Genomic DNA, 12709 nt, shown 5'->3' with positions numbered 1-12709 from the left:
ACACCACAGTTCCCCTTTGTATCCAGTCATCCCAGCTCCTCCACGTGACTCATCTCAAGCTCACACTCTTTGTCTACCTAATTCTGTTGGCCTTGTCGTGTGCTGCCAACACTAACACATGAAAAACAATAGCATAATTTCCTCTTTCCTTACTGGAATTCACTCCCCCAAAAGATTGGTGTCCTGCTGCTGCCTGGTTCCAAAGACACAAAATTGTCATGGATCCAGGAAGTGCCAAATTATGTCCACACCTCCGACACGCACTTTTCCCCGTATCATGTCTGTCTTGAGAGTCTCAGTATCTCCTCTTGGTTGTTCCTCCCAAATTCCTCAGCCAATGCTAATTATATATCACTCTGTTTTACTTCTACAGTATTTCATACCTAAGTGCATAGTGACAGCACACACCTCATCCTGTGGTGATTATGTGCTGTTAGATCTTCTTAACACTCTCTCTGATCGATCAGAAACCTATCTTACCCCATTTTTTAGTTCTCTGGGCTTAATGAATATTAAATTCTCAAAATAATTTTTTGGTTAGGTTAGTTCATTATGAACAAGAAGACCATGTTGAACTATTAACGAATCAATCCCACACCAGTTATGTTTTAAGGGGTTATTTATTTGGCGGGGGGTAAAACTTACATACACCATAAACCGTCAGGAAGGGAGCCTAGTCGCTGGAGCAGGAGCCAGGAGCAGCAGCTGAGACCGAGCACCGGAACCAAGAGCCGGAACCAAGAGGGCCTTATCCGGAACTGCTTCTCTTTTTAAGAGAGAAATATACTACGCCCCAGTGGGCTGGTATTTCAGCAGCTATTGGCTGACGGAGCGGAAGTCGCTCCCCGTTGCACTGTGGGCTCCTGCTTCAGTGATTATTGGTTGAGGCAGCGGAAGTTACTCCCACAACACCTCCCCCTTTTGTTTAAGTAAGAGAGTTCTAAGCCTACTACGAAATTATATACAGTAAGTACAAACCTACACAATTATATACAATAAATACAAATATCCTATTCTAACTAGCTTAAGTCTTGTATAAGAAATAACTTGGCCACGTCATAAAAGGAAAGTAACTACGTTTATATAATCTTCAATCCCATCAAAGATCTGAGAAGGGAAATAATGTTACCTAAGTAATTAGGAAGTGCAATCAAACTTCCAGAACATGTAACAAATCACAGAGACAACTGGCTACCTGGGCAAACACCCAAAATCACGTTTGCAGCGTTGAAGCAACCAACTTTGGCTAAGGCCTAACGTAACTGACATACCATTTTCAAAGGCAAGGAACTTTTCAAAACTATCTTATCCTGTCTTGGCAGGATATGACAGTCCTGTTTTATCCATTTACGGATACTCTGCAACTCTGTCAGTAGTTGAGGTATGGGCATTTCTTTACCCAAAGGCCAGTTCTACCAAGAAGAAAGGCTCCAGGTGGAGTGTCTTTGGTGCTCAACATTCTCTCGGGAATAGATCAGTGTTGCCAGGAAGGATTGTGTCTCCCTACCACAGAACTCTGAGTTAGATTAAAGGCCATTTTCTACAGCTCTTTGAAGAGGTTGAAGATTATCTATCTATACTGAATATAATCTCTATGTATCTAAAGAACCTGATTAGTCTAATTATAAATGACAAACTTAGATGACTATTGATCTATATTATTCTCAATATCTATCTAACTTAAAGACTGAAATAGTAAACAACTGTGCAATAAATGGGGACAATATGACCTCCAAATATAAACAATGTGCAAGTATACATTGCAATATGGTAAATATATATATCAATACATAAACAATATATAAGTATCTTAATCAGAGGTAGAAGTGTACAATGCAATATGGTAAAATATACATATATCAATACAATATATATATGTCAATACATAAAAATGTTTTAAACAGAGGTAGAAGCATGTATGCATAAAATAGTCAACATAATTTAACTTTGTATCAATATATAAGAATCAATACCAATATATTTGTCAAAAACAATAACTCACAAGTACAAAGCTATTATCCCATAATCCAATTATCCCTCTTTTTTTTTTTTTTTTGATTCCTGCGCTTATAAAATTCCTCCCCCAACCCTCAACCCTATACTAATTATAACCAACCCCTAAATGATGTCCCTAAACCCAAGGACAAACTTTACTGGGAGAGGGGACGTCGTTCTCTAGAATTACTTCCAGCTGTCATGGGGGCGACGTTCTTTCTGGGGGATCCTGTGAAAGTAAAATGATGGTTAAATTTCAAGATCAATGTCTTTTAAAATTGCAAATAGTCTCTGAGTATTTTGTGGAGGTCTGGCCAGAATGTTGTACAAGATGTGCATCATTTCAGCTAACCACGTTGGCATCGTCTTGTGCAGCTGGTACTCAAAACAGGTCTTGTAGTAGCGCTATCAGTATCATGATGTCATATCAACCAGGTGGAGTTGTTGTTATGGGGCCCCATCTTCTTCCTGGAAACTTCAAATGTCACTGCAGGAAAAACTTATTGTTCATTGTGGAAAAATTAAACATTAATCATATATATTAATCATATATTAATATCATATATTATATGATTATAATAATACATAATCGTATATTAATCATATAGACATATACAGACATACATATATTCAATGAAAGACATGATAGATATATTCACTGAAAGGTATGATAGATATGAAGAAAAGTAAAAATGTTTTCTAAACTCATATTTCTTTCTGTCCCATATCATGGCTCTTGACATGAGACAGAAACTCCAGAAATTCTGGGTTTTTCTTTTAACAACAGGCTTGGAATTAGAGAGGGACTGAGCCAGAGTCCAACTCTAAAACCAGCTCTATAAATTTAGAAATATGATTTAGTATATTTTACTTACAGAACCTATTCAGTTTTCTTGATAGTCCTTATTGTGCCATTATTTTCCATCTGTCAGTATTCAGATATCCAGGGTCCCTTGAACTTTTCAAAAATCAGTGTTTTCCTGTGGAGATAAGAACAGAACCCTGCCCCCATTCTATATGTTTTTCTTACCAACTATGAATATCATCATTGTGGATGAGCTGTCATTTCTCCTTTCCAAGAGGTTTCTCCTCTTCAAATCGAACCTTTATTAATTTTGATGGTATCCACAATTTTTCTTCTCCTGTGGAAACAAGAGCAAAACCCCTTCCCCAACGCAGCACATCTCCTGGCCTCCATTGAGAGGTCAGCACGTCTTTGAAATAAACAGGTTGGTTTAGTTCAGAAGTTTTTTCCATTATCCAATGCCTCTCTGCTGCTGTTGTTCCTTTCTCATTAGCATTAAGAAAATTCAAGGTTAATAAAGCATTATGCAATCTATTTCTGGGGGTATCTTTCGTCCCTTTCTGTTTGTTTAGCATATCCTTTATAGTACGATTTGATCTTTCTATAACGGCTTGACCTGTAGGATTGTATGGTATACCTGTAACATGCTTAATATTATAATAAGCAAAAAATCGTTTCATTTTCCTAGATACATAAGCTAGACCATTATCTGTTTTTATTTGTGCAGGTATACCCATAATGGCCATAACTTCTAATAAATGTGTGATTACTGAGTCAGCTTTTTCTGAGCTTAAAGCGGTTGCCCACTGAAAGCCTGAATAAGTGTCAATGGTGTGATGTACATATTTTAACTTGCCAAATTCTGGAAAGTGAAACACATCCATCTGCCAAATTTCATTCCTTTTAATACCCTTTGGATTAGTCCCTGCAGGCAATGGTGTTTGGTTATAAAAAGAGCAAGTAGGGCATTTCTTTACAATCTCCTTAGCTTGTTGCCATGTAATAGAAAACTCTTTTTTCAAGCCTTTGCTATTGACATGATGTTTTTTATGAAATTCAGATGCCTCCAGCACACTACCAATCAATAATTGATCAATATCTGCATTACCTTGTGCTAGAGGACCTGGCAGACCTGTATGGGATCGGATATGCGTTATATACATAGGGCAGAGTCTGTTTCTGATCATGTCTTGTACCTGGATAAACAATGAGGTCAGTTCTGTATCATCAGGTATAAATTCAGCAGTTTCAATATGCAAAATAACTCTTTCTGCATATTGTGAGTCAGTAATTATATTAAGAGGTTCTTTAAAATCCCTAAGCACCATAAGGATGGCATATAATTCTGCTTTCTGGACAGAATCATAAGGACTTTGTTCCACTTTACTCAATTCTTCTGATTTGTAACCTGCTTTCCCTGATTTATTAGCATCGGTATAAAATGTATGGGCTCTGGTTATTGGAGCATCACGGACAATTCGAGGGAGGATCCAAGAAGTTCTCTTTATAAAGTTAAGTCTTTTGCTTTTTGGGTAATTGTTATTGATTTCTCCCAAAAAATTAGCACAAGCTCTTTGCCATGGTTCATTGTCTTCCCACAACTTTTTTATCTCATCAGCAGTGAAAGGCACTATAATTTCTGATGGGTCTATACCTGCTAATTGACGAAGTCTCAATTTTCCTTTTATAATCAATTCAGAGACTTTTTCCACATAAGTTTTTAATTTTTTACTTGGTTTGTGTGGTAAAAAAATCCATTCTAAAATAGTATCTTCCCTCTGCATTAAAATTCCTGTAGGAGAAATTCTGGAAGGCAATATAACTAGAACGCAACTAAAATTTGGATCCACCCTATCTACATGTGCCTCCTGTAATTTTTCCTCAACCATCATCAGTTCCTTTTCTGCTTCAGCTGTTAACTCTCTGGGACTATTCAAATCTTTGTCACCATCTAAGGTTTTGTTTAAATGAATTATTAGATCAGGTGTTATCCCAACAGCTGGTCGTAGACTGGAAATGTCTCCTAATAATCTTTGAAAGTCGTTAAGCGTTCGTAACCGGTCTCTCCTGATTTGTGCCTTTTGAGTCTTAATTCTTTGTAAGCCTATTTTATAACCTAAATAATTAACAGAATCTCCTCTCTGAATTTTTTCAGAAGCAATTTGCAATCCCCATTTAGGTAATACTAGTTTTACTTCTTCAAACAGCCTTTCTAAGGTATCTTTGTTTTGATCAGATATCAGGATATCATCCATATAGTGGTATATTATGGACTTAGGAAATTGTTTGCGTATAATTTTCAATGGTTGGCTTACAAAATATTGGCACAGGGTGGGAGAGTTCAACATTCCCTGTGGGAGGACGGTCCACTGGTACCTCCTTGCAGGCTGAGAGTTATTATAGGTAGGCACTGTGAAGGCAAACTTTTCTCTATCTTTTTCTTGTAATGGTATAGTGAAGAAACAATCTTTCAGATCAATAACTATAAGAGGCCATCCCTTTGGTAACAGGGAGGGCAGAGGAATTCCAGATTGCAGAGGGCCCATAGGTTGAATAACCTTGTTGATAGCTCTAAGATCTGTCACCATTCTCCATTTACCAGATTTTTTCTTAACAACAAACACAGGAGAGTTCCAAGGGCTGGTAGATTCTTCTATATGTCCAGCATCTAATTGCTCTTGTACCAGCTGTTCTAAAGCCTGTAACTTTTCCTCAGCTAAAGGCCACTGTTTAGTCCATATTGGTTTCTCAGTCAACCATTGTAGAGGCATGGCTGTTGGTACCTCTGAAGAGCCATCAATTGTGTTGTGTTCTTGTATAGCTCTAATGGCTGGTTTCCGCCATCTGTAATATCTTGTAATATTGTCCTCAGAAATATGGGCTCTGGAAGCAGCAGGAATGTTAATTTGGGTATTCCATTGCTGCAATAGGTCACGGCCCCACAAATTCACTGCAATATTTGCTACATATGGCCTTAGTTTTCCTATTTGTCCGTCTGGACCTATACAATTGACCCATCTCGTGCTTTGTCTTACTCGAGATAGGGTTCCAATTCCTAAGAACTGAATATCTACCTCCTGAAGAGGCCAATGCGGATGCCAAGACTCTGGTGTAATGATACTTACATCCGCACCTGTGTCCAGTAAGCCAGTAATAAGTTTGCCATTTACACACACTCTTAGCTGTGGCCTTTGTTCATTTATAGAAGTCTGCCAGAATATTCGTTTACTTTGTCCTCTTAGATTTCTTGATTCATTCACCACATTTAACTCATCCTTCAGGCCGTTATTGCTTTTAACAGCAGGCATGGGGCATTCTAATTTCCCTGAAGAGGCATGTTCTCTGCAGTGATCGGAAATGACTGGACCACATTTGCCATGGGGGCCTTCGAGAGGCCCCCTATTGAGTTTCCCAATGGCAACGGGTTGCCCTGTTTATCTCTTGTTGACCTACACTCATTCGTCCAATGCCTGCCCTTTCCACATCTCCTACATAAACCTGAAGGCTGAGTCCTCCTATTCCTGTTATTCCTAGAAGAGGCATTATTCCTGGACTTCCATTGTCTGCAGTCCCTTTTCATGTGTCCCATTTTGCCACAATGAAAGCATTTTGTAATCTGATGTCTCCTTTTACCTTTGGAAATTGCTTCTTGTACCCATGTTTCATTGCCATAATCAAATGTATCAACATTCATTGTATGTAAAACCCATTCGTCCAAAGGCGCTGATCTGAGCTTTAAAGGCCCCAGGATCCTTTTGCATTCTACATTGGCATTCTCATAAGCCAAAGACTCAATTACTATATTTCTTGCTTCTGGATCAGGTATCCCTATTTGTACAGCCTTAGTTAGTCGTTGCAAAAAGTCACTAAAGGGTTCTCTCTGACCCTGTTTGACCCTGACATACGATTCTACTCTCTGACCTGAGTCTTGAACCCTGTCCCAGGCCCTTAGAGCTGCTGTAGCACATATGGATAAAATGTTTTCATCATAAAGAGCTTGTTCCTGAGGATCAGAGTAAGGTCCTTCCCCTAGAATTTGATCTAGAGAAACCTCAATTCCTTTCGCTGATTCTTGTTGTTGTAAAAGTCTGGCCTCTTGTTTGAATAGGCATTTGAAATGCCATAAAGGTCCGTTCTCAAGGACAGCTGATGTGAGCTGGTTCCAATCTTTAGGGGTGGCCCTGTTGCTCAGAGCCCAGGATTTTAACATCTCCCTAACAAAGGATGAATGTAGTCCATAATTCACAATTGCTTGTTTAAATTCTTTCAGATCATTCATACGTATAGGCTCCCATGTATGTTCTTTAACGACCTTAGGGTTTTTGGAGCCAGTTATCTTTTCTGATGTTATTACTGGAAAGGCAGGTATAACTCTATGTAGATTGAGAGTTTTTTGAGGTGAAGGTTGCCTTTCTACCTTTTGCTCCTGTTCATCAGAGTCTATGATTTCCTCAATCTTATTAAATCTGCTCACCATTGCCTTCTGTAAGTCCTGAATCTCCTGTCCAGTATTATGCTCCAAAGCCTTCATTAACGATTCTAAGGCATGGAGCTTGTCCGTCAGAGACACGATATCCTCCTTGGACATAATCCTCATGGCATGTACTGTGCCTTCTTGTATGGAAATCCTGTCAATTAATCTATCATACCCTTTTGATAAAGTCCGATTTTCACATTCAATGGTTATAATCCTCTCAGCTAATGTTTCAGCACTTACAGTCATGGACTGGAGGTTATGAGTCATTTTGGTTGTCCCCTCCTCCAGGGCAGTGACGCTCCCTTCTAAAGAAGCAATATCAGACTGTACCTTCTTGATATTTTGGCCAGTTGACCGAGTCATATCAAACAAAGATCTATTCTCCTCCTTGAGAATTCCAAACTCTGATCTAGTCTCCTGCTTGAAAACTCCAAACTCTGATCTAGTTTCCTCCTTGAAATCTCCAAACTCTTTTTTGAGGAGGTTGGTATCAGTCTGAATTGTTCTTAAGGTTTTAATCTCTGCCCTCAGCATTGTAGATTCAGTCTGTAAGGACTGTATCTTTCTTATAAAATAGCCAAACACCAGAAAAGCAACAGATCCCAGGAATAACAAAGTAAGAGGAATATCTGAGACATCCTTCAGAATATCCTCCATAGCGCAACTGAAAAAACCATTGAACTTTTGGATAGTAATATTTTCCGACATTTTCAATCAAAGGAAATTGTACTTGTATGTATGTATGTATGTATTTATTTTCAACCGAAAAGAAAAATCTTACCTGTAATGACCGTTTCCTGCCAGTAGGAGGTGGGGCGCACCTGAATCCACGTGGCAGTGGTGTTGATTGAGAAAGTAAACTCTAGAATATATACACCCAAATCCAGAGGTTAAATCCACAGATCACAAAAGGTCAGAGAGCTTCTAGTGGCCAAAAAACAAGGCAATAAACAAGGCCCTGCTGCTCTGTTCAACCGGATGCAGAGGGTCGTGATACAGCCACTGCGCTGTTGCTAAAGAGGCCTAGTGCTTTGGGCCCCGTGTCCCTGTGCCGGGATTAAGGGTCAAGCTGCTTTCAGCACTCCTAATCAGTTATGGGTTTCAAACAGCTTGCTGGAACTTCAAAGGGAGCTTGCGCTGTGAGCTCTTTGACTCACGTTGCAAGGAGAAATTTAAAAATCCGTGCCGAACAGGGCAAAGTAAGCCGGCAGAGACTGTCCGGACCTGTGTATCCTGGGAGGCCGAGCTGGGGGTGGGGGGGGTGGGGCGGTTCTTAAACCAAACGCTGGGCGCCAATTATTAACGAATCAATCCCACACCAGTTATGTTTTAAGGGGTTATTTATTTGGCGGGGGGTAAAACTTACATACACCATAAACCGTCAGGAAGGGAGCCTAGTCGCTGGAGCAGGAGCCAGGAGCAGCAGCTGAGACCGAGCACCGGAACCAAGAGCCGGAACCAAGAGGGCCTTATCCGGAACTGCTTCTCTTTTTAAGAGAGAAATATACTATGCCCCAGTGGGCTGGTATTTCAGCAGCTATTGGCTGACGGAGTGGAAGTCGCTCCCCGTTGCACTGTGGGCTCCTGCTTCAGTGATTATTGGTTGAGGCAGCGGAAGTTACTCCCACAACATTGAACGATAATAAATATGCACTAAACCTGTCTCAGGGGTTAGTAACACAGTGTCTTGTCTTCTCTTCATGTTGCCTTTTATCACCCTCATTTGTAAATTTCCTTATCTATAAGTTTCACATTGTGTTTAAGACATTGGACTACAGGCTCCATTTCATCAGGTAAGCACAATAAAGCATGGTTTTCTAATGTATCTTTTCATTTGTCTGACTCTCTTTTTCAAGGAAAGAAGAAATGCACTAGCTGAAACGACAAAAGACAGTTGGCATCACACAAGTTTTCTGCAGTCTGAAATCCCAAAATACTTAGAATTTGAAACTAGGGAGCTGGAGAGTTGTGACCCATAGACCACTTGGAAGAAAGGAACTAAGGCACTGGGATAGACAGTGACAATGAGGCTGTGATTCCCATCAAACCTTCAGGACCTGAGGATATGTTCTTAACGGGAAATGGCTTTGTCCCTTGTCTCTCCCTTTTATTTTGTAATTATTATATTTTATTTATTGTATAAGGAGAGGCACACACACATGCCACCGTGCATGTAGAAATCAGAAACAGCTCATAGGAGTCGGTGGTCTCCTTCCACCATATGGGCCCCCAGGGATTGAACTCAAGTCATTCGGTTTGACATCAAATGCCTTTGCCCCACTGAGCTATGTTGTCAGACGCACATGCCTTGTGTATTTATTTCCCTTGGCTGATTTGGCTTTACATACACTCACTGAAATAGATCAAATCCATGAGTATACTTCTACACTATCCAAGGGTTGTGTGACGGTTCCTGGGGAGATATGCAAAAAACGTCCCTTCCAGATGTGCAACAGTGCAACCAGATAGTGGTAATAAACAAAGAACCTACTCCATCCAAGTTTAGTTTGGTGAGGCAACGAATTTACTGGGAATACTTTCAGCTGCACAGGTGATGGCTCACTTACACCAGCATAGGTGACTCAAGGGCAGATGGCCACATCTCTGAAAAGCCCACCCAGTACGACTGACAAGAAACCTGCATCCCTAAAGTCCCCTGAACAACTTGCAGGAAGCTCCATTGAGGAGTCTCCTTTCCTATCACAGCTGTTCGCTGCTTCTGTAAACGTGGTGATGGGTTTCCTGGGTGGTAAAAGTTTTTATGAGCTTCCTAAGCCTTGGAAGTTACTCATCTTCTTGATGAGTTTCCTGAGTCTTGTGAGCCTTTCCCCTCCCTCCAGGAAGAAATGTTTCAATTCAAAGGAAACAACAATACAACAACTCCACCCCTCCCTCGAGCTGCTACATTCTTTCTCCCCTCTCTTCTACAATGCTTCTTAAGAGAGTGATAATAGCGTCTGGATAGCCCCTTCTGTTTATGGCTGAGTGCTGCGGCACTGTGTCCAGAGCCAAAGTCACTTATTCTCAGTATTTTGACTGGTTTTCAACTTCTGCAGTAATTGCTACCTAGGGGAAAAAGGAAATTCTGCAGTAATGTGTGAGTATGAGCATAAATATTTAGAAGGCAAATTAAGAGGTACATAATACCTATTTCACAAAACAATGACAGTAGCCTCCCTCAATCCTATAATCTCCCGGCCACAGATTTTACTCTGGTTTACCGTACCAAATATGAGTTCTATCCTGTGAGGTGGGCCTCAAATTCAAGCAGAAAGCAGTTGGTTGTGCCTACATCAGCTGTGCCACTGTCGAACCAATGGCCTATGTTGACTGATGTGTCAATAGTATCGCACACAAGGTCCGTAGCCAAGCAAGACTGTCAGTGACAATTCTCCTCCACAATCCTGTTTTAGTTTCTTCAAGCACTATAAAAGCCTACCAACAAGAAATGAGCTCCCAAATTTTTAGTCCAAATTTGATTTATTAACATCCTGCAACTAAAGTATGCAGTGTCTTCAGCTGTAGAAACTTAGCATCTAATTCTCACATGTAGGACACAGCAGCGACAATAACTTCTACTTTATGGGGTCCTCGCGGACCTTTCTGACCAACAATGCTCAATAGGTAATAATCTACTCCGGGCACTCACATTCCTTTAACTCAACAACTTTGTGTTCCTAGAAGTGCCTTTTCTCTGCCCACACAGGGTGCATTCCTTCAAACTTTTCAACTACTATTTTTACTGTTCTTCCAGATGCTTTTCCAAATCTGTAAGATACACAAAGTTTAACATTATATAACGAATCCTTTTTACAGAGGGTGGGCAGGGCCTCTAAAGGTCCACTGCTGTCTCTTCTAAACAAATGCTAATTGGTTTTGGAATTCAACCTAAAGGGATATTTTTAAAGTTAGAGATAAAGCATGAAAAGTATCCCACATTTGTGTCAACTGTTTTGTTTTTCAAAACACAATTTAGGTATATAAATGGGAGCACCACATTATTTAGATATTTATCATTCATAATCATTATATTCTATATGTCATCCAGTATTTCATCCTGGGGAACTACACATCTCCCCAACCTTGATAGGCTCTGTGGGTCTGGTTTGTGACGCTCTGCCCAGGGACAAGTGAAAGACCAATGCTGTAATCCATCACACCCAGTAGTTGAGCCTGTTCCCTGGATCAAACAGGCTTCGGGCTGCTTCCTTTGCCTCTGCCTTCATCAGACAGCCCTATCTTCTAACAGAACTCCATCCTCAACAGTCTCTACTCCCAGTACCCTTATCTGCAGGGAAAATGCACACAGTATACTGGGGGATAACTGCACAGTCCTAAGACAAGCTTTTCCACTTGCACTGATCTGTCATTCACTCCTTGCTTCTTTCTTCCTCCCTTCCCCCATTTTGTGAACCATTACTTGGGTTTTAAAGCCTTTCCCAAGCACAGTACTTGTCTACATTTGCTGTGGGGCAATAGACCCCATTACCTGCTTTCCTCTCTTTCTTACTTATTTATTTGTTTATGGGGGTGGATGCTGTGACATTGTGTTTTGGGGATGGAGTACAGAAGACAACTTTCAGGAGTCATTTCTCTCCTCCTACCATGTGAGTACCAAGAATAGACTCGGGTCTTTAGGCTTGGCAGTAAGCCCCTTTTACCAGCCCAGCTTTCCCTTTTTCTATTCCCTTCCTAAAACCCCAGCAACCATATAGTCACAATTTGTAGTCAGATCCATATGGCCTCTCTAATTTCATAAAGATCATAAAGCAACATCAGACTCAGCAAAGCCACTTGCCCTATACCAGTCCCAGAGTGCCTGCTGAGTCAAAGTCCCACCTGGCTTGCTCACCTGGGCATCAAACACCTTGTCTTGCATACACAGTTCTCTTGACAATGTCTGTCATTCCTTTCTATGCCTGATATTCACAGAGATCGCAGCCAGTGATAGTCAAGCATGCCTAATCATTCATACGAGCCAGTTCATTGGGAATATAGTTTCCCTTACATTACCTCAAACTAGACAGTCTGTGTCTGAAAATCACTCAATTTCTCACTTACAAAATGGCAAGCAGATTCCACCTTCCTCCCGCCATGTTCTGTGGCCTCCCAAGTCAGGCTTTGAAAAAGTTCTTCTATTGCTTATTTAAAGGTCTCTCCCCAGTTGAGGGAGTTTCAAGGCCAAATGTCCCCCTGAGTAGCTCATTTTCTGGGCTGAGGAATTATTCAGACTTCCATCTGCACACTAAGTCATGGATTCTTCCATCTTCTCTATTGTGAGTCCGGCCGGAAGGACATCGTCTATTGGTTCTACTTCATCTCCCATTGTTCCCTGTCTGATTCTTCTCATGGATCAAGATTTTGGGGCTCCAGGAAGAGGTCTCTAGCCCAGGTCTAATGAGCTCGCTTTTACTAACTGAAAGGAAAAACAG

Source organism: Myodes glareolus, chromosome 5 (genome assembly GCF_982192425.1).
Source record: "Myodes glareolus chromosome 5, mMyoGla1.1, whole genome shotgun sequence".
In the NCBI taxonomy this organism is placed as follows: domain Eukaryota; kingdom Metazoa; phylum Chordata; class Mammalia; order Rodentia; family Cricetidae; genus Myodes; species Myodes glareolus.
Note: the sequence above shows the minus strand (reverse complement) of the source record.